This window comes from Acomys russatus, chromosome 14 (genome assembly GCF_903995435.1).
Source record: "Acomys russatus chromosome 14, mAcoRus1.1, whole genome shotgun sequence".
Classification (NCBI taxonomy): Eukaryota; Metazoa; Chordata; class Mammalia; order Rodentia; family Muridae; genus Acomys; species Acomys russatus.
This window is the reverse complement of record NC_067150.1, coordinates 53,067,363-53,089,447: the sequence shown is the minus strand read 5'-3', so window position 1 is coordinate 53,089,447 and position 22,085 is coordinate 53,067,363. Positions and strand designations below refer to the sequence as shown.

At 49.2% G+C, this 22,085-nt stretch overlaps 1 pseudogene; it reads right to left on the bottom strand.

Annotated features, from left to right (window-relative positions):
* Window positions 1-2,224: 2,224 nt before the first annotated feature.
* LOC127197916 (receptor of activated protein C kinase 1-like) lies at window positions 2,225-12,990 on the bottom strand (annotated as a pseudogene).
* Between the last annotated feature and the right edge of the window lie 9,095 nt (window positions 12,991-22,085).

Sequence of the window (22,085 nt, the reverse complement as noted above, 5' to 3'; positions counted from 1 at the left end):
GTGTTTAGAGCCAAGGTGCAGGGCAGGGCTACTGGCTTAGCTCTGGGCTGGACATGGGTGGAGGCATGAGGAGTTGGGGCCATGAGGTAAGGAAAGGTGAATTTGGAAGGAGACTGGGTGATTCAACTGAGAAAATATGCTTGGGCCCCAATGAAGACAGCTCTCAGGGATTGTCCCAATAGGTAAAGGAGAGCCTTAGGTGGCCTGGCTGGGCCCTGGCAGGACTCCACAGGTCCAGGGTGCTCTTTGCTCTTGCCCTCCAGCGCTTAGCAGATGTCTATCACTCTGCACTCATTGGATTTTAGTTTTGATGTGAGAACAGGTCTTTCGGCAACTGAGAACCATCCTTGGCTCAGTCTTGTCCTTTCTGGTCCTCCTGGACTTTCTGCATCCAACAGAACATTACGTGGTCTTGTTGTGGTTGGCTTGGCAGTGGGTCCTCAAGGCAAGTCTGTTCCCCCATCATGGGGACTTCTATATGTTGGTAGGAAGACAGGATAGATACATGTACCTTAGATGAGGAAGCTGGCATTTAGGAAGAAGGGCCCTTTACTGTATCCTCAGTAAACAGTATCATTACTGCCCTTGAGACTATATGTAGAACCAAGTCACATCTTCTGTAATCTTGTTTCCAGGCTGGGCCAACAGCCACTCTTACACTTAGCCCTCAGCTGGCCATCCCAGGCATCCTCTAGTGGCCCCTTCCCTCAGGCTATGGTTGACTGAGCAGCCTGCTAAACACTAGAGCATGACATCTATGATAGTGGCCCTTCTCACTCAGTGTTTGGAGATGAAGAGGCCTCTGAAAAGGAGTTGAAGGCTTGGTTCCCAGCAGGCAGCCTTATTGAGGAGTGAACAGAGGTAGTGGAGAACCGGCAAGATGGCTCCACAGGCAAAGGTGCTTCCTGCCAAGCCCGATGACCTGAGTCCCATCCCTGGTAGAAGAAAGGAACAGACTTCTGCAAATTGTCATCTTGTCGTCACATGTGTGCCATAGAGTGAACACACACACACACACACACACACAAATGAAAAAGATATATAATGTAAGAAGTGACTTGGGACTGAGATGGCTCATGATGTGTCTGTCGCCTCCTCCTAGGTTAGAAAGAACGGAAGCAGTCGATCTTGGACTGATACCTCCGAACCCGTGAGCCCAAACAAATCTTTCCTGTGTCTGGTTATTTCTCTCGGGTATTTTTTCAGAGTGAGGAGAAGCCAATCAACTCAGAGTAAAGCCAGTGCTTGCCAAAATGGACAAGGCTCCGAAACCCCAGAGATCTCGTGACAGTGCATATCTGATTCAGGATGCCTAACAAGGGCCCTGGGAGTCTCCACTTCAGTGAGCTTCTGGGTCATGAATCTGTAAGTGGAGGGTCCCATGGGGAGGTGAGGTGGCTGGCAGGGTGCCACCTCGATGCTCTGAGTCCATTTACCCACACCTCTTTAGAGTGACTGCTGTCCTGGTTTGTTGAGCACTGTCTTTGTTTTCAAACTGGAAGTCCCACCTCCCAGAAATTCCCTCAGCTTGGATAAGCTGGAGCCATTGGCTAACAGAACTGTCCCCTTCCCTCTGCTGTACCTCCGCTCCTTCCCCAGGCCTTTCTTCCTTGTAGCTGCCTCCTTACCTACCCTGGCTTCCAATTATCTTCTTCCTCATTTTCTCCATAGCACTCATCAACTCACTAGTGCATTATTTACCCCGCTCCCTGTGTGTGTGTGTGTGTGTGTGTGTGTGTGTGCATGTGTGACAGGCTCTTTGTATGAATTCAAGATATTCTTGCCTCCACCTTGGGAGAACTAGAATTCCAGATGTGTGCCAACATGCCTACCTCCTCGACATTGTTAGAGTTCATTTTTATTTATTTTTATTTGTTTGTTTATTTATTTATTTTTGTGTGTGGAGGGGGCAAGAACACAACACAGTTCCTATGAGGAGGTTAGAGGACAATTTTGGGGAGTTGGTTCTCTCCCTCCATTATGTGGGTACTATCCTTGGCAGCAATCGCTTTTATCCCCTGAGACATATCATAGGCCCCTCCTTTGCACCGTATCAGCCTCCCCAAGAACTCAAGTCTGAGCTGGTGTGTCAGAGATCATGTGGGGGTACTGCAGGGCTTCTGATAAACTGGAACTTTCCTCTCCTAAAGCATCTCGGGGACCCTGGGGGTACTCTGAGTGGTTGCCACGGCACCAGGCATCTAGCACAATCTTGATTGCCCAACTAGTGCTTCTTAGCGCTCTGTGTGCACCTGAGGAAACGAGCTGCAAACTTGGATTCCAGAAATCTGGTGTGGGCCCGAGAGTCGGTGTTGCTGAAAGCTCCCGGAGGAAATTCTGGGCTTAAGGGCAGAATGAGGGCTTCTTTGTAGAGAGAGAGGAGCAGGTGGGAGCATCCCAGGCTCTGAGAAGGGTGTTCCTCTCTGGAGTGATTGTGTGGACCACCAGCTGGCCCATCAGACTGACTGACTCCAAGACGACAGTGGCCCAGACCACACTTACCCTGCTCTGTGGCTTTTAGAAAGAACTCCCCGCTCCCACTTTGCTACACTGTCTCTACAGCTGGCTCCAGCAAGCAAAAGATTTCTCTCCAGAGCCGGGCTCTGTTTGTCTTTGCACCTGCTCTAGCAGCTGTTGCCCACGCTCCCGTTAATGGCACAAACGAAGTCTCTAATGGTGGGGCGTAAGCCCTGGTTGGCAGCGGGGCTGGGGATGTGGGATATGCAGACAGATGGGAACTCTGCCAACTGCTGGGATCCAGGCTGCACTGCCAGCCAGACGGCTAGCCAGACAGTGGGTCAGCTGGCCGGATAACCAACTCGGAAGCATTCACCCTCCCAGGCGTATTTGGGACACTCAAAAGATGTGTGGATAGGCTCTCAGGCTTTCTGGAACACCCGTCTTGGCTGAGACAGGAAGACCTGGACATAGAGGAGACTTCAAGAATGAGACAAGAGTGGGGAAGGTGGTAGGCAAAGTGCTTATGGCGCAGCGTGAGGATCTGAGCTCAGATCTTCAGTATCCACATGGGAGCCAGGTGTGCTGGCACCTGTGTGTAATCTCAGTGCTGCGGTGAGGCATGGAAACAGGTAGGCAGCCACTATAGCCCAAATGGTGAGCTCTGGGTTCAATGAGAGACTCTATCTCATAAAATAAGGTGGAGAACAACAGAGGAAGACACAGATGTTGACCTCCAGCCTCCACATGTGCTCTTACACTCACACACACACACACACACACACACACACACACACACACACACCAGAATGACTGGACCAGGTCCCATGCTGGTGTGTGCGTGCAGGATCACCTAGGAGTCCTCCAGGACTTCCAGTGGACTGGACTATTTCTTCTTCTCCCAAAGATTCTGATTGGCTTAAATAGTGTCTTAAATTTGAGACAGTTGCTCAGATGCCAAATGTTGTACTTATTCATGAAAGAGTTGTGAAAAAGATGAGCATAGTGGCACACACCTTTGACCCCAGCACTTGGGAGGCAGAGGCAGGCAGGTCTTTGTGGGCTTGAGATGGCCCTGGTCAACACAGTGAGTTCCAGGACAGCCAGAGCTATACAGTAAAAAAATTGTTTCATGAAGCTTTCCAATGTATGAAAACAAAACAAAATTATGTGTGGCCTGGACTGCAGGACCTGCCTTTGGCAAGAACTCTTGAGGACTGTCAGAGTTCACATTTACTGAGGCTCCTGAAGTTTAGAATTTCCAGTTTTTAAAGACAACCAATATGGGGCTAGAGAGATGGCTCAGAGGTTAAGAGCACCACCTGCTCTTCCAGAGGTCCTGAGTTCAATTCCCGGCAACCGCATGGTGGCTCACAACCATCTATAATGTGACCTGATGGTCTCTTCTGGCATATAGGCCCACATGCAGGCAGAGCACTGTATAATAAATAAATAAATAAATAAATAAACCCCACCTCCCACCCCAAACTTACCATTGCTGTGCTCATATCAGCAGTCAGCAGATGCCCTGAGGCCATTCTTTGGGTTAGGGATGACATTTGACTGTGCCCTATGACTTGGTGGTGATTGTCACCCATGGAGCCACCGTGTTTCACATCCCCTTCATGTTCATCAGGCCCTGATTTCTCTTGGCAGGAGCGCCCCAGTCTGCTCTACTCTTTTTTTTTTTTTTTTTTTTTGGTTTTTGGAGACAGGGTTTCTCTGTGTAACAGCTCTAGCTGTCCTGGAACTCTCTCTGTAGGCCAGGCTGGCCTCAAACTTACAGAGAGCCTCCTGCCTCTGCCTCCTGAGTGCTGAGATTAAAGGCATGCACCACTGCTCGGCATATTTATTTATTTATTTATTTATTTATTTATTTATTTATTTATTATATATACAGTGCTCTGCCGGCTTGTACACCTGCAGGCCAGACGAGGGCACCAGATCACATTATAGATGGTTGTGAGCCATCATGTGGTTGCTGGGAATTGAACTCAGGACCTCCGGAAGAACAATCAGTGCCCTCTTAACCTCTGAGCCATCTCTCTAGGCCCTGCCCTACTCTTAGGTTTTGTGACTCCACCCACTATCCAGAGCAGCGATGTGGGATTCAGACCTTGCCAAACAGAGATTTCCCTGGGCCAAGATGGTTGGTTCTGGGATGGTCACATGACCCAAGGAGACCTAGTCACGTTTTGGAACAAGATCTCTTTCTCCATGAAGGATGGGAAGTTGAGGAGGTACGGAACTGACAGAATGAATAGATCTTACAGAAGACCAAAGCTGTCTGCCTGTTAGCTGCTCAATTCATGACTCTGCATGCCTCAGTCCTCATCTGGCCTGGGCTAGAGGATCCCTGGGGAGCCACTGGTTTTCTGTCCACACTGGAAGACCCAATAAGCCTGGGTTCCGATATCAGCAATGGGTGCATGCTAGGAGGACAAGGCAGACACACTCATCAACAGGAAGCAAGGCAGCAAGGCAGGCGAAAGAGCATCCATGCTCTCCCTCCGACTTCTATATATCCCAGCACCGCCCCACTCTTCTCCCTTCAGTCAATCCTTCCCGGAAATGCTGTCACAGACCCACCTAGAGACCTGACCCTGATCCTGCCAAGCTGGCCATCACAGAGGGCGTAACCCCAGAAGTGACCACTAGAGGACACCGTGTAAGAGAGGTTGGGTGGGAACCAAAATGGACAGGAGCTGAGCCTGGAGTTAGAAAACTAGCTTGTTCGGGCATCTGATTTTTTTTTTTTTTTTAAAATTTTAGTGACTTTGAGCTGTTTGTGTGCTGTTATGTGCTACTTGAAGAGTCATAGTGGACAAAAGAGCAAGTGTCCTTCATATTCGTGCTTGGCAGACAAGAGGGCTTGATCTGTGAGGGAGGTGGTAGCCACCGAGGGCCGCACAAATCTAGGGCAGAGAGAGCAGCAGAGAGCTGCCATTGGTTGGCTGAGTGTTTGTGGGTTTTCCTGGGGAGACAGTCTAGTGCAGAACAGCAGATCTGGAAAGGAAGGTGATGGTCTCAGTCTGAACCACACAGGAGTGAGTCTGGAGAGAGAGGGAGGAGAGGGAGGGAGGGAAAGAGGGAAAGAGGGAGGGAGGGAGGGAGGGATAGAAGAGCAAGCTGAAGATGAGTGTGGATATGAGCACCAACCACCAGCAGCTACAAATCAGTCACCCTGAAGGAAGCTTTCCTCAAAAGCCATAGTGCAGTAGGTGGTGTCACTCACGTGACCCAGGTGGAAAAGGGGGCCGCTTCCTGTCACTCCAGGAGTAGAGGGTTGAGTTAATTTCCTGCACAAGACACTATGGTTTCTTTGAGGCCCTGTGTTTTGTTATTCATTTATTGCAATTAATCCCCTTCAGGGCCCCAGCAGCCGTTCTGATAGGCTTTCTTATTAAACTGCTCCGCACACACTCTTACAGTACGGTTTCGTGTTTTATGCTCTTGCGTCTTCAACGGGTATCAATCAGAGTTTGTGTGCTTCCTCCCACTGTGGATTTAAAATCTCACATGTACATGCCTAACATATGTACTACAGAACAGGCATCCTCTATGTCCCCTTCTGTGCTCAGAGCTTTCCTGCCCTGCAGGCTGACTTCTGCCACATCCAACAACCTCGCACAGGTCAGCTGGAGAGCCTGGTGAGCATTACTATGGCTACAGCTCGTGGTCATCTCCAAGGCGGTCCAGGGGTCTCCCATTCAGAAGGGGCCTGGCCTATGAGGGCAGCGTAACACACCGGAGAGGACAGATGTTTTCTCCAAGGTTGTCTGGCAGCTTACGGGGACCCACAGAATTGGAGCTGATGGCCATGATTTACTGTCTGAAGCCATAAATTCTGAGTGACTTTCTTAAGTGGACATGGCTGACTGCACAGCCCACAGAGACGTTGCCAGGTGATGGAGTGTTCCTGGGTCATTTGTGATTTTGTGCAGTTTGGAGAATTCATCTGTGTTTGTATATGTGCAGACACCACACATACATATGCATGCAGGTCCATTACACAACCTCAGCAGACATTCCCTGGTGCTTCTCATTTAAAAAAAAAATGTATTTATTTCTGTTTGATATGTACGACTGCTTTTGTCGCATATATATGTGTGTGGCCCTGGTACCTGTGAAGGACAGAAGGGCTGCTGATCTTCTGAAACTGGAGTTCCAGGTGGTTGTGACTTGCTAATGTGGATGCTGGGAACCAGACCCCAGTCCTCTGTGTGAGCAGCAAGTGCAGTTAACTCTGCACTTTTAGCCTCTATCTTTATCCTTCGGCTTACACTTTGTTTTCTGAGTCAGAGCCTCTCACTGGTGGATGAGCTTTGAGGATCAGCCTTGCAAGAACAACCGGAGCCCCGACAATGATGATGGGCAGCAGCACCCCTTGACCATGCATAAGTCTTGCCTCATTTAAATCTTAGCCTCATGACAGCACTTTAAGATGGACCCAGTGGGAGGGAGGTTCCTGGACCACTTTGTTCCTTTTCCCAGTGTAACAACACTAAGTCAGCCTTTTTTCCCTCTTGTTTCTCACTAGTACTTGACCTATTGAGGAGAAGTGGCCCTAGCCCAGCCTCTTACAGCTGCAGGGGTTGAGCTGTGACAGTGACAATGCCAATAACATGCCTGCCCTGAGCAGGACGAATAGTCTTGGAAGAACCTTGATCCCTGCCAGCTTCCGTCTCTCCCCACCTGCTCATCATCCTGCAAGGTGCATAGAACCCCCCCGGAAGAGTAGAGCCTGGGAAAGGATTATGTGACCCAGAGCTAGCATGTCACAGGCAAGAGATCCTGTGGCTGAGTGAGTGAGTGAGTACTTGAATGGACTCTCCCACCAAGTCAGAAGGAGGTGACAACACAGGACACCGACACTCTGTCCCAAATCCCCAACAAGGGTTGGCCAAGGGCCTTTTTGGCTAGCACAAACCTGGGAGTTATCACAGCTCAAGCCAAATTCTCAGACTTAGAACAAAAATGCATATCCCCCTCTCCTCTCTGCCTCCCCTCCCCAAAAGAGCGAGTCTGTGAGGACAGATGGCCCTGTGTCAGCGTCCCCGTGTGATATTGATGTGAACAGCGAGGGAAAGCGAGCGTCTCGTGGCTGTAAAAATAGTCGTGCATGAAGTCAGCCTCCCCCTCCGGCCAGGCGCTATTCTAAACCCAGTGCTCATGGCTTTGGTATCCAAACCACCCGGCAAGGCAGAGCACTGGGCTGTAGCTTGACATTTAAAGAGTTTGAAAGAAGTAGAAGAAAGCACAGAGATTTCTTTTTTTAAGTTAGGCTGGTTATTTCTGAATGGGACATGCCAGCGCAGCACGAGAGCAAATTCACGCCATCTCTGAAGCACGGCGTCTGAGCCATGGTGTGTGTGTGTGTGTGTGTGTGTGTGTGTGTGTGTGTGTGTGTGTGTGTGTGTGTGGCTGTTCTGTCCAGTGCCCTTCTCGACACAGGGACTCCCTTCATAAAGCCTCTGATAGCTGGAGTCTTCTTGGGTGCCTCTAGGGATGGGGAGCTCTCTACCTCCAGCGGTGGGAATCTCACGCTTGGGCACTGCGGGATGGCTCAGATAAGGACTGCTAAATGCTATCTGGAGAAATGCTGAGCTAGTAAGCTGTCTCTCTGGAACAATCTTTCACAGATTGTGGGGTGTAGGGTCATTTATGTTCTTGAACTTTATAGCCATTGGCTTTTCTCTTTTTCTTTCTTCCTTTTCTTTTTTTTTTTTTTAAACCAGGCTCCTGCTATGAACTCAGCCCTGCATGAGGAAAGTTGTGGAAGCGAAAAGAGAAGACGGTTTCAAAAGCCAGCTAACACGCAATCTGGGCAGATAATGAACATGTGTGGAATAATGAGATGGCGCGTGGAGACAGGCAGGATATTATCAACTCTGACACTGTGTGAGGCAGCCTGTTTCCTCCTCAGTCAAAATCAGCCGCTTTTTTTTTTTTTAAATCATCCTCATGTGGGTTCAGGACACCTACATTTTAGAACTCTCTCTAGCTTCCGGACTCAGAGAGTGACCCTGGCTTTTTTGTCTTGCATCTTGTGAAGGGGCTGCTTGCAAGCATCTCACCCTGCCCCTCTGTGTCACATTCTGTGCAGCTTGGGATGCAGAGCATTAACCTGGAGCTCATCACATAGGCTGATTGGCCAATGAGCATCAAGAGTCTTCCTCAGGACTTTATGCTTTTGTGCAATCAATTTATCAGTTGAACTGTTTCCCTTTTATTCACATGTTCTCTCTGTTCTGGGAAGGGCTTCCCCTATCACCTGGACTTTCCTAATCTGCAGCCCACAATGCCTTCCCTTTTACCTAGGCTTCAGCCTCGTGCTCTGCTTCCTGGCTTCCCCACTGCTCCGAGCGTCATTGCTTCTCCATGGTCTGGGTCAGCTTGCCTTCCCTGTGGTCCTGTAAGTAACTGTGAACTTCCTATATTTCCTGCAATTATGTACTGACTGCCCTAGGGACCCTGTCTTGGCTCTGAAGCCTTCCAGCCCCATGTGACAGAAAAAAAATAATGGGTTCAGGTTCAAATCCTGACTCTGACATCTATTAGCTGTGTTCTCAGGCAAACCACTGACTCACATTGGCCTTTACTTTCTACACCTGCCCTGTGGTTTCCTTGGCTACTGGTAGAGGCAACGAATGTAGTTAGACTTTGCCAAGTACAAAATGCCTTCCGGGCACTCGTTATTACGGTTGTGTCTTCTTTTAAAAGAGGAGGAAGTGGGGCTTAGACTCAGTTTGGTGCCTTTGCAGTCTTCAGCCCAGGCAGTTGTTAGGTTTACCTGTGGCTTGTCTAGCCCTGTGCAATGCATCGAGGGGTTAAAAGGGAAGGCCTGGTTTGCAGCCAAGCAAGCTCCCACACAGACCTGAGCCTGTGGGATCAGGTATCATTAAATGTGGGGCCCTCTGAGCCTGCCTGAAAGCAGGAGAGAGGTTCTGAGCTTGGGATAGGGAGAGTGGGGGTGGGGGGGGGGGGATGGGAGAAGCCTGGAGCCAGAGCTTGTGGGATGGGGTATGTTCTGGGGAGGTGGAGAGGATACGGTCTAGCAGGGAGCTTCCTCCACACACTGCTGAGTCCAACCTCCTGCCGTGGAATGAGATGGCATCCCTTGAGCAGGTGATGAACTGAGGACCCGTGCTCCCTACCACAACTCAGGGCTCCGAGCTGAAGGCTGATTGATGATCATAGCCATTGTTCTTTTGTAGAAGAGAAAATGGTAGCTTGCGGAGTCTTAGGCACTTACCCAAGGTACCTCAGCCCCCAAGAGGCAGAGAGATTTTTCTCAGCAAGCCAGTGAAGATCTTACGAGGTCTTCTTCAGCCAGCGGGTGGCTGTGCTCACCCGGGAGTACAAGGGATGCGAGCAAGGCAGGGAACTTGATCTGTGGGCATCAACTCCGATTGGACCAGTGACTTGGCATGAGGCCTGGAATGCAAGGCGGGGCTTGAATAGATCCAGCTCTGTGTGAATTAGGGTGAGAGAGTCAGGGTGGATGATGCAGGAGGGTCAGAATCCAAATAGGTACCTCAGGGGAGGGGCAAAGCTGGGGTCAGCTTGTACAAGTTGAAGCTGGGAGACCCCAGAGACCAGGAAACAGCAGAAGGAGCTCTCCAGCCTTTGCGGGAAGGAGGTGAGGTCAGAGACAGTGTGGGAGGCCATGAAGGGAAGTGCTGTCTTCTGGTCAAACCCCATGAGGATCCTGATTGTGAATGGATGTCCCCTAACCCCTACCTTCCAGGGTGTTCTTCCTGCCCAAGAGTCCCAGAGTCAGACCCTCTGCGTTCTATGGTGGGAGGAAGGGTGAAGACTCAGAACAGGCTGGGTGCAATAGTAGGGGGGGGGGCACTGTAGGTCATGATGTTTAATCAACTTTATCAACTTGAGGGGGGATTTAGAATCACCATGGAAACACACGTCTGGGGTGTATCTATGAGGGTATTTCCAGAACAGTTTACCTGAGGAGGGAGGACCAACCCTGAATGTGGGTGGTACCACCCCATGGGCTGGGGTCCAAGACTGAATAAAAAAGAGAAACTGAGGGCTGCCGATGTGGCTCAGTAGTTAAGGGTGCTGGGTGCTCTTCCCAAGGATCGGGGTTTCATTCTTAGCACTCACCTGGCTTTACAACTGCCTGCAACTCCTGTTCTTAAGGATCCAATGCCCTCTTCTGGCCTCTGTGGGCACCAGGCATACACGTGGCTCACAGATATACATGCAAGCAAAACACCCACACACAGAAATTAAAGTAGAAATAATAATAATAATAACTGTTTTCCCAGAAAGCTAGTTTTGTTTCTAAGGCCTTGCCATAAACTTTTAGTGGGCATGGATAGTCCCCCTGCCAAACTCACACCAGGTTGTGTGTCCACCAGCAGACAGTTTGGTCATCAGCAGACCACGCCCAAGAGGTACACTGGGGTGGCTCTGCCTTGCTTCTGGTGTGGTAGCCTCTTGTTTCAGTTTATCTACAGTGATTTATTTTTGCCCTCCATGTCCCAGATCTTGATCCTGGGGGCCAGTGACAGCGCAGAGCCCGTAGTGGTTGGGGCTGACACACAAGGCATTGATGAGCTCCTGCCATCTAGAGAACGCATCATGCAGTTGCCTTCGTTGAGATCCCACACCGTAGCCTGGCCATCCTTGCCTCTAGAAGCACAGAGGGATCCGTCCGGAGAGACCATCACTGTGTTGAGATAACCATGTGGCCAATGGTCCTCAGCTTGCAGTTAGCCACATTCCGTACCTTGACCAGCTTGTCCCATGCACAAGAGGGGAGGACAGGGTTGCCAATATTTGGGGAGAAAGGGACTCCAGACATTTATTCTGAATCCCAGTCATGACTGTAGCTGATGTGTCACTATAGGGATGAGGATGACACTCAAGGATCCAAGCACTGTGGTGACTGCCACTGAGACCCTATGGAGAAAAAGTATATAAATATATAAACACACACACACACACACACACACACACACACACACACACACACACACATGTTTTCTCTGTGAAGCCTTGGCTGTCCTGGACTCACTTGTAGACCAGGCTGTCCTCGAACTCACAAAGATCCACCTGCCTCTGCCTCCCAAGTGCTGGGATTAAAGGTGTGCACCACCACACCCAGCTATATGATAATATCTTAAAATGACAAAGTGAGCTGAGAACCAGCATTCATCTGTCACTATTTCCTTACTGTGGACACAGCGTGAGCAACTGCTGTAACTTCCTGCATGGTGGATTATGTTCCCTTGAACTATAAGATGAAACAGACTCTTCCTCCTGGAGGCTGTGTCTTTTCATGTAATTTTATCTCAGCAGTGAGAAAAGAAGGTCCTCCCTGGAACAGGCCAGGCTGCCCCAGAAGACTAAGCTAGCTCCCTCAGGCTCCCCAAGCTCCAAGCATCTTCCACGCCAAGCATTCATTAAACACACCTTTTTCAGCTTTCTGAGGAAAAAGAGAGTGGCTAGGGTGTGAGCTTTAGGCCAGGCTCATGCTGACCTCTAGCTTGGCTACTTGTTTTCAAGATGGCTTAGTGTGATGGTTTGCAGGAGATGCCCACCCAGTAAGCCTTGGACTTTCTAATATTTGGTGACCAGTTGGTGGCTGTTTTAGGACACTTAGGAGGTATGGCTTTGCTGGAAGAAGTGTGCCAGTAGGGGGTGGGCTTTGAGATTTCAAGTATGATGTACTTCTTGCTTGCAGATGGAGATGTGGGCTGTAAGCTGCTATGACTACCTGCCACCTCTGCTCTGCCGTCATCCACTGTTTATCCCTCTTGAACCGTAAGCCCCAAATCAAGTCTTCTATGAATTGCCTTGGTCGTGTGCTTTATTGTAGAAACAGAAAGGCAATCAACACACCTGGTGGAAGCATTTCTTATCTGCAGCCATGGTGGTTCCGTAGTTAAGGAGTGTGGACAATGAGGGTGACATAGGCCTGACACAGAAGGAGCCGAGAGTCCCAGGAGCCTCTTCCAATGGGCGTGCTACCAACTGAGCCAGCAGCAAGACAACTTCTGTTCCTTCCTATTGTCACTTCAGGTGTGGGCTCCAAAGGGTCTTTATGAGGAGGTCAGATGAATGCCAGTCCTTGGGCTTTTAAGCCTTCCATGATGAGGAGCCAGGCCAGGAGCAGCCAGCACCAGGAGCCCCAAACTCTGCCTCTATGCCATTCCTGCTTCCTCTGGTGTCCGATAGCTCTATGTCTGCCTCACTCCCATAACTCAGCACCTCGTGAAAGGAAGCTTTGAAGGCCTGAGGGGATAGTTCAGTGGATAAGTGTTTGTCTCACAAGTGAGAGGTCCCAGATCTCAGGTAAAAACCTGGCATGGCAACATGTGTGTCTAATCTCGCGTGGGGCTTGGGAGGGAGATACCAGTGCCTTCTGGAACTTTGCTGGACATTTGCTGGCTACCCCACTTGAAAGTCACTGTTGTGGACAAAAGACGCCTGAGGAAAAGCATCTGAGGGCTGTCCTCTGACAAACACACGTGACCATGCCCACTCACCTGTCCACGACCCCATGTCCTCTTTATAGATGGCCTCCCTGGGTGTTGGGCCTGTCAACTCAAAAGCTCTCTCTGGTGGCAGGCAGTGAAGGAAATCTTCAGTCCCCACCCTACCTTCTCCTCGTCTTCCCTGGCCATCTTGCTTGTCTTCAGTTGGCTTCTCAGGTCAACCTTATTTGACAGGATTCTGACTTCAGATCTGGTTCTGCAGGTGAGATTGCAGCACCCCTCAATTCACCAGGACCTGGGAGTGATACGAGGACACCAGGCCTTGGATCCCTTAGCCTCCGAAGAAGAGGAGTTGGTAAGAAAAGCCACCGTAAGACTGTAACAAGCCAACCAGGAAGCCGCGCTGGCATGCACTCACACCCCTCCTCCAGGGAGAACTTGCTCCACTGGGCAGCAGCACAGACTTGTTTCTCCTGATCCAGTCCTAGACTAGCACTTCCCAGAATGCACTAGTCCAGCCTCCCCTCGTCTATAGTAATTCTATTTGTCTGCCTCCTTAGATCAGGGTCCAGACAACTGCAGGCCAAGTAGTTTGTGTCAGTAATTTTTTATATGCAGTGTGCATGTGTGTATGTGGGGGTACACATGCTGCAGTGTACACATGGAGGTCAGAAGACTTGTAGGAGTCAGTTCTCCATTTTCACCATGAGTCCTACAGCTCAAATTCAGGCTGTCAGGGTTGGCAGGAGGTACCTTTACCCACTGAGCCATCTCACTGTTGTTGTTTTGTTTTGTTTTTAAATTACAGGGTCCTATGTATCCCAGGCTGGCCTTGATCTCCCTATATAGCTGAAGTTAACCTTGAACTCCTGATCATCCTGCCTCTACCTCTTGAGACATGAGATTACAAGTGTGTCACCATGCCTGGATTATGGCATGCTGGGGACCGAACCTAGGCCTGCACCCTAGGCAAGGACTTGACCCTCTGAGCTGCAGCCTCAGCCCTGGCACTGAGGTTTCATCAAGGCATGGCTGCACTGGGGGCTTGTACATCATCTGAAGATGTTTTGTCCATAGGTGTTCAGAGCTGGGTTATTGCATCAAAGATGCTAAGTTGGAAGTAGTGACTTGTTCTTTTGAAGCAAAAGTTTCCTGGTCCCTGGTTAATAAATGCACAGGTCGAGGGGCAGGGACTGGCCTTGTATTCGCACCTCAGTCTCTGGACACAGCCCTTTGCAGAGGAGAAGATGGACTTCCATAGATGCTCAATTATGGGGGAAGTGTCCAAGCTGGAGAGAATCAGTGAAGAGCATCCAGAGGAGACAGTTAAATTACTCAAGAGCAAAAGCAGGTTTCAAGGACTTTAAAAGCCTTCATTTACATACATGGACTTGATAAGCTAATTACACAACAATCTTGTCCTAACCAGGAAAGCTGCCCCCTAAGGCCTTGTTAGATAACACCTTGTTAACCTGGCTGTCTTGACAATAATCAAAGTTCAATTTCCTGTAATCCGCACTTGACTCTCTCACCTCTCCCATCTCTCTTTAGTCTGAATTAGACTTTAAACAGATAGTCCTGTTGAATGGGAAGGAAGGGCTGAGCGAGTGGGCATCCCGACACAGTGAAGGTGCCCTTCCTTCCTCATACAGCAGGTGCTGGCTGAGGGCAGCCCCTGTTCATCTGGCAAGCACTGCGGCCTCATTACCCAAGAGCCACAGTTCTCTAGGGCCTGGGAAAAGAATTGTGGCTCAGAAGAAGTTTAGAACACATTGCTTTCAAAATGAATATTCCTTGCAACTCACCATAACCGATATGAAAAAATGTTTAGTTAAAAGTCTACTGTAGGCAGGGGCTGGGCATGGTGGCGCACACCTTTAATCCCAGGCAGGTGGATTGCTGTGAGTTCGAGGCCAGCCTGATTTACAAATTGAATCTAGGATAGCAAAGGCTACACAGAGAAATCCTGTCTCAAAAAACCAAAACTAAAACCCTCCCAAAAAAGTCTACTAGGCAAATGGCATTATGCTGATTGCAACCCACCTCCTAGGTTATTCATAAATTATATTAAATGAGGGATATGGTCGCATTTAAGGGTGTTTGCCATGGCTTAGGGGCAAGTCCACTGGAAGAGCAGGAAGACTTATTAAGCACTGAGCTGTCTCTCTAGTCCCTGAAACCCAGGTTATCGACCTGTTGACAGATGGATGGTGCAGAAGGTGACATTTTTGGGGGAGGGGGGGTTCAGTCATAAAGATTATCTGGACTCAGGGATTTTCTTTAAGAACCAAGACACAGCTGTATTTTATTTTTTCAGATTTTACAAACACATGACATTTTTATTTACTTATTTTGTGTCTGTGCCTATGTGTCAGAGGACACTTAAGTGAGTTGGTTCTCTTCTCCCACCATGTGGTTGTACTAGGGATGGGACCCAGGTTGGCAGGCTTGGTCGCAGGCACCTGTGTCTGCTAAGCAATCTTGCTGGTTCACACAAACCCATGAGCTGTGAACGCTCTGTCAGGGGCCTTCTAGAGGTTTGTAATGACAAATGTGGAGGAGGAACTCTGAAATCCATTTTTTCATATTGTTACTTTTTTCTTTTTAAAAACATTTATTTATTCATATATTTTGTGTTTATAAGTGCTGTGTCTTTGTGCTTATCAGATCCCATTACAGATGGTTCTGGGCCACAGTGTGGTTGCTGGGAATTGAACTTAGGACCATTGGAAGAGCAGCCAGTGCTCTTAGCCACTGAGCCATCTCTCTAACCTGAGATCCAGGTTTTTTAAAAAATTATTTTAATTTATGTATCCGTGTGTGTATTCCATACATGTGCTGGTGCCCTTGGAGGCCAGAAGGGGGCGCTGGATCCCCCGGAGTTGATGTTAAAGGTTGCTGGGTGTGGCTTGATGTGGGTGCTGGAACTCAAAGAGCGTCCTCTGGAATAGCAGGAAGTCCCCTCTCAGCCACTGAGCCATCTTCCCATCCCTGAAGTCCAGTTACCAGCCTGATGACAAATCCTCCCGGACATCATCAACCATAGCAGAATGAGCTCAGAAAGTGCCACTGGGCAGTCCCGGGCCACAAACTTTGTAGTTCAGGAGATAGCTTTCAAAATGCTGTTTGCTATGGACACACACTTTGGTTTGCATGTGTCCCCTAAGTCTGTGTGTGAGAAACTATCCCTAATTTATATATTAATGGTAAGGGGAGGTGAGGCATTTGGGAGGTAACTGAGTTAGATCAGCTCATGATGCTGGGACCTCTGTGATGACATTAGTCCCCATTTGACTGAGCTACCTCCCCAGCCCTCGGAAGAACTTCTAGTGTAACACACAAGCCAAATTCCACATTACAGACTCAGTTTAGCTTAGAATTGTAAAATGGTGGCCATTTTAACTCTCAAAACTAGCACCCTTGCTTGGCCTTACTACACAATGCAGCAAGAAGGTCCTTGGGCAGCTGCTAAGCAGCTGCATGATGACATCATGCCCCTGGACATCCCAGTCCCAGAACCATGAGCCAAATACACTATCACTTACAAATCACTCTGTCTCGGGCATGTTGTTATAGCAACAGACATTGGACTGTAAGACATTTTCTTGGTAAACAGCTTTGAACAACTGAGAAACAGGCAGGGTCAGGCTGACTTAGCTCCTCCTGGGCCCAGACCCTCATATCCTCTCTCATTTTACAGTGGAGGAAACCAATAAGAACTTGGGCTGTCTCTGTCAGGAAAGATGAGGACTCTCCCGTTACTTCAGCGTCTGGTTGCAGAGGCCTCTGGTGAAAAGGGCGTTTCCTGTCAGACTGTGGTTAGGGAAGAGAGGGGCTGCCTTAGGCTTCTACTTACTCACAAAGTCTTGTGTGTGTGTGTGTGTGTGTGTGTGTGTGTGTGTGTGTGTGTGTGTGTGTGTAGGTGCATGTGTGTCAGAAACTGGAAGTCGACCTCAGGGGTCATTCTTTAGGAATTGTCTACCTCCTTGCCTCAAAACAGGGTTTTTTCATTTCACCTGGAGCTCCAGGATTTGGCTTTTCTCTCCAGTGAGCCCCAGGATACATCCGTCTCCCCACTGCTGGGATTGCACAAATGTATCGCCACCCCTGGCTTTTTTATGTGGGTGCTGGGGATTTGAACTCAGGTCCTCATGCTTGCACAGCAAGCGCTTTACTGACTGAGCCATTATCTCCCCAGGCCCTCATAGAGACTTCTAATGCAATGAAACTCTTTCTCACAAACAAACAAGCCAATTTCCACAACTCAGAATTCAGTTTAGTTCAGCATTATAAAATGAATGGCCATTTTAATCCAAATGAGGGCCAAGGGGACGTGGTGTATGAATTCCTATCTCTGCTTCTAACAGCGGCATCGCATTTTGTCTTTAACAGTTTGGCACAAGACTGGTGATGCCATTTACAGATCCCTTGGCAAAATGAAAATGTTGGGACTTCTGTTCAAAAGTTAGTCTGAGTTCCAAGAGAAGAATAGGAGAACATTAGGCCCAGCAGGATCCCTGAACCAGCAGGACACACACACACACACACACACACACACACACACACACACACACACATACGCGAAGCTAGTACAGGCTGTGGCTTACTTTGTTTGCTTGATTTCAAGGCCACTTCATATATATATATCTATCTATATATATATGTAGATATATATATATATATAAACTTCAACAAATGATTTATTTATTTTTATGTGTATCTGTGCTTTGCCCACATGCATTTGTGTGCACTATGCTCATGCCTGCTGTCCTCAGAGCCATAAGAGGGTGTCAGATTACCTGGAACTGGAGCTAAGGATGGTTGTGGGTGCTGGGAATGAAATCTGCGTCTTTGGACTAGCAGCCAGTACTCTAAGCCATTGAGCCATCTCTCCAGCCCCATAAACACACACACACACACACACACACACACACACACACACACACACACACACTTTTGAGATAGGCTCTCACTACATAGCCCTAGCTGGCCTGAAACTGTCTATGCAATCAAGGTTAGTCTCGAACTTCCAGAGATCCACTTGCCTCCACCTCCTGAATGCTGACACTAAAGGTGTGGGCTACCATGTCTGCCTGGTTTTGAAGATATTAAGGTGAAAATGAAGTTTAATGGCTGAAGAATGCCTGTGATTTTCATTATGGGCCAGACCTGGGCTATTGCAGAAAATCATCTTTTTTTTTTTAACAAAAAGAAAATTTTGTTCCTTTTCCTGTGTGACTGTGTATCTGTGTATTTGCATGTGAAGCATGCATGAACACATGTATGCTTGTGTGTGTGGAAGGCCAACATTAATGTCAGGAACCATCCTCCACTGTTTTTCCACCTCATTCAGTGAGGCAGGGTTCTCAGATGAACCCAGAGCCTAGCGTCACTAGCCACTAGCGGTCGGCCTCTCTAGCCAGCTTACTCCGCAGATCTCCTGCCTCTGCCTTCTGAAGTTGACCTCTGAAGTCACAGGCTTCCAAGTCTGTCCAGCTCTGCTGGACTGTGGGAATCCAAACACTTGCATGACAAGCACTTAGCCGCTGAGCCACCTCCCCAGCCCCAGGATTGTACCATGCAGAGTGACTCACTAATTGAGCATTCCCGGGGCGGGCGCCACTCAGCCTTTCCAGTGACTCAACAGCCGTTATAGTTCTTGTTAGCTGACGCATCCCAAGAGAAACACCGCTCTAACCTGGGTGTTTTAAACCAGTGCTGGCTACTACACATTCAAGCAGAAGAGCTTTCCTGCCTTGTAACAGCTAGCCCCTCCTATCAGGGCATGCAGTGATCGGCTTTCCAGTCAGCAACCTTGAGGGTGACATGGGCTGAGAAGGTGGAGACTGGGGTTGGGGTGGGTGGGGGATGGGGTAGGGTGGTGGTGGTGGGAACCGCTTTTGCTGCGTTTTTAGAAGCAGGAGTACAGCACACGCTGGGGCACAGTGGGGCAGTGGAATCAGGTCTGGTCTAGTCATTGCCTGTGACTTGGGCTGCTGAAGTGGGCATGCGTGGGTGAGGCACAGCCTTTGGGGGGCATTTCTGGAATGCGCTGCTCCACGGGGCAGGGGAGGTGAGGAGATTCTCTATTCCTATCTTAGCCTACTGTGAGGCCAAATGTAAGCTCCTCAGACTTCCAGCAGCCAGGTCCCCTTCCTCCTATAAACCAGAAGCCCCTCAGGTTTGCCTAAAAGGGGCCTTTGTGTAACAAAGGGGAGACTGAGCAAGGAGGGTCCCATGGTCCTGGCAGACCCCGCTTTCATTTGATTCTGCAGTGGGCTCTTCCTTGGCCTTGAACATAGCAGTGATTTTATTTTAGTTTTAAGGACTGGAAAGGTGGCTCTTGGGTTAAGCGTTGCTGTTCTTGCCGAGGACTCCGGTTTGGTTCCTGAACTTGCACAGCAGTTCACAAGCACCTGCCACTCCAGCACCAGAGGACATTATCTGTCTTGTTGGAGAGAGTGCCACACGGGCAGTTAAGCCGCTAGCCTTTTCCCACTGCACTCAGTAGGTGTAGATAATACATTTCTTACATTTCTTCCCGTGGGCTCGGACTGCTCTGCCACTTTGCTGACCTTTATGTGTCCTCACACAGCCCAGATTCCACCCTTTTAGGTGTGTGTGGACAGAACAGTGTCTGTCTCAGCTCTTGGGAATGAGGGTACGACCGATCTTCCTCGAGTGGGAGGAGGTGCATTGAAATGCCCTTCCCAGTTCCTGCCTGGGTGAGAGGCCACAGAGGATACGGCTCCCAGGTGCCTGCCTACTTTTTATTTCTAATCACTGTAGATCTTAAAGTCGTCTGGAGATATGGCTCAGTGGTTGAATGCACTTGTTACTCTTCCAGAGGACCCAAGCTCGGTTGCCAGCACCCGCACTGAGTGGCTCACGACTGCCTGTAATTCCAGCTTTAGAGGCTCTGACACCATACTCGTGTACAATGCATACACACAAACACACACACACACACACACACACACACACACACACACACTCAAATACACTTTTTTAAAATTTAAAAAGAAAATTCTTAAATAATAAGGCTTTGATGAGAAGAAATGGTTGAATCACCATTGCCTCCACTCTGCATGTGTGTTCATGTGCACATGTGCCTCTGTGTGTGTGTTCTTGTGCACATGTGCTTCTGTGTGTGTGCATGTAAAGGCTAGAGGACATCTCAGGTATTGTTCCTTGGGTAATCTGTCCATTTCTTTGAGACAAGGTTCTCCCATTTTCCTGGAGCTTGTTGGACAAGCTGGTCTGGTCTAGTGAGCCCCAAGATCATACCTGTGTCTGCTTCCCCAAGGCTGGGATCACAAGTGTGTACCACCATTCTTCGCTTTTTACCTTGCTTCTGGAGATTGAAACTCAGGTCCTTTGGCTTGCAAAGCAAGCATGTAACCAACTGAGCCAATTCCCTATCTCTTGCATACACACACACACACACACACACACACACACACACACACACACACGCCATGCACACACACACATATATATATTTAGCCCAGTTCCCACTTCTCTCAGACAACCTGCTTTGGTCTTGCTTTAGGAGCCCCAGCCCCATCACTTCTGTGTTGGCACAAATCACTTGTGTAACTGGTGTCCTCTTCTGTAATCTTGGGACAGACTCTTCCTAGCTCTGAGCTCCTGATGTTCCAGTCTGTATATAGGTCCAAACACCAGCCCCTCTCTAATTGGGGAAGTGGCCCAAGAACCAGGAGAGCCATAGTTCAGGAGAAGGCAGTGTCAGGGTGGTCAGTCATAGAGGAAGCGTTTAGGATGTCTGGAATAGTGTTTGCTGGCTAGGTCCAGTGCTTTTGCCTGGGTCGGGGTGTGTGTGGCCTGAGCTCCAGTGTCCCCTGTAGGGAAATGCTCTATTTTCCAACAGAGGCTGAGGCTCAGAGAGGTCAGGCTCAGTTAGCCAGAGCCCAGTGCTCTCAAAGCCTATTCAGCCAAGGGGTCAGAGGAAACCACTTTGTGGGGCTGAGGGGATGGCTCTGGGTAATGTGCATGCTGAGCAGGCATGAAGACAAGAGTTCAGACATCCAGAAATCATGGGAAAAGACAGGCATGGCAGTGCACACCTGTAATCAAGCCCTGGGAGGCGGAGACAGGAGGAGATCTGTGGATAGCTGCTTTAGCCAATCGGTGAGCTCCAGGTTCAGTGAGAGACTCTGCTCCAAAAAACAAGGAGCAGAAAGATCGAAGAAGATGCCCAGATGTCAACATCTGGCCTCCATGTGTGTGCAGGTACATGTGCACACACACACGCAGAGAGAGTGGGAAGATGGGGGTGGGTAAAGGGGAAGAGAGAGAGAGGGGGGGTGGGGCAGGGGGTGGGGGTGGGGAGAGGGAGAGGAAGAGGAAGCCAGCATGTTAGAGAGAGAGAGAGAGAGAGTTCTTTCCCCTTTTCCTGAAGCCTGGGAATTCAGAAACTGCCACCTAAACATTTCCCACTGGAGTCTGTTGCCTCCAGGAAAAACCCCACAATGGGCTTCTGAGGAAAGAAGTCAGTCCCAAGCCCCCATCTCTCAGGAAAGTTGTTATTAAATTCTATGCTGGGCCCTGACCTGGATTTAAAGATTTGCAAGAAGACAAATGCCAAACAGATGCCCATTAGGGTCCTGACAGCCGAAGCTTAAAGATAACATTTACATTCTGCCCGGGTCTGTATCTCTCTGTTCCCCGCTCAGCCCCTCTCCTGCCTCCAGTGGGATCAATACCTCAGCTGAGGTTACATGGAGGTGGTCACATTCTTTTAAGCTGTTTGCTCAGCGCTCGGTTTGCTGTGCTAACATACTGGCTACTTCTTCCAACAGGCCTGTTTGCCCAGCATTAGGGCTGTTTGCCGAAACACCTAGTCCAATCCGAGGGGGCTCAGCTTTCTAAACAGTTGGTCCCCGAATCTGTCAATCAATAACACCAATTGGGTTCCTGACATGGACAGTGAGTGTGGCCAAGTCTAATATTTGCCCAAACACTGCCCGTCCCTGTTTTCCCAGCACCTGACAGTCCCCAGCTTGACAAGAAGGACGTTCGCCAAGCACACAGGCTGCTGGGAAGGCACGGTGTTGTCAAAGAGGGACCGATTCCAGAAGAGAAGGCACACAATAAATATGACGGGTCTCTTTATGAGAGGTAATTTACTGAAACTCACAG